The sequence below is a fragment of the Perognathus longimembris genome, chromosome 21 (genome assembly GCF_023159225.1).
Source record: "Perognathus longimembris pacificus isolate PPM17 chromosome 21, ASM2315922v1, whole genome shotgun sequence".
In the NCBI taxonomy this organism is placed as follows: domain Eukaryota; kingdom Metazoa; phylum Chordata; class Mammalia; order Rodentia; family Heteromyidae; genus Perognathus; species Perognathus longimembris.
The window spans coordinates 27,077,115-27,077,786 of NC_063181.1; the positions used below are offsets into that span (position 1 = coordinate 27,077,115).

The following is a 672-nucleotide window of genomic DNA, read 5'->3' on the forward strand; positions in this document are numbered from 1 at the left end:
CCAGGACTGGCCAAAAAAAAAGAGGAGGTCAACATAAACAACAAACCTATCAGTATGTGTTATAAAAATAATATTTAAAAGTTTCACTGTTGAGAAAGTTTATAGTGTTATAATACAATGCCACATGTCTATATTTCTTTGTCATTTGGTTTGCTTAACACTCATTTCAAACCATTGATAGTGAAATATTACTTGTAGATAGTTAAAATTTCCATAATTAATAATAAGCAATTCGAACAAATGAATAAAGAATTATCTATACCAAATACACAAAACTAGGACTTTGCAGAAATTATTACATAAAATATAGCAGCCAAATTTAGTTTACAATGTACATACAAAATTGGAGTCTCATTTCTTTTTTAAACTGATAAGAACAGATACTACACTTGATCTTAGTCAAAAGGCCAAGAAGCAATTCATTTCTTTTTTGTTGGCTGTTGATTATAAGAAATTCTTTGAAGCAGGGTACTGGTGGCTCACACCAGTGAACTAGCTATTCAGGAGGCTGAAATTTGAGGACTGAAGTTTGAAACAAGCCTAGACAAAAAAGTCTGTGAGACGCTTCTCTCTAATTAACCAGTAAAATCCAAAAGTGGGGGCAATCCTGTGGGGTTTTTTGAGGTCCAGTAACTACTGCAACCAGCCAATGTAACCCAGCTGTTCATATAA

At 32.9% G+C, this 672-nt stretch overlaps 1 pseudogene; it reads right to left on the bottom strand.

Annotated features, from left to right (window-relative positions):
- Nucleotides 1-301: 301 nt before the first annotated feature.
- Nucleotides 302-419, bottom strand: LOC125339767 (annotated as a pseudogene).
- Between the last annotated feature and the right edge of the window lie 253 nt (nucleotides 420-672).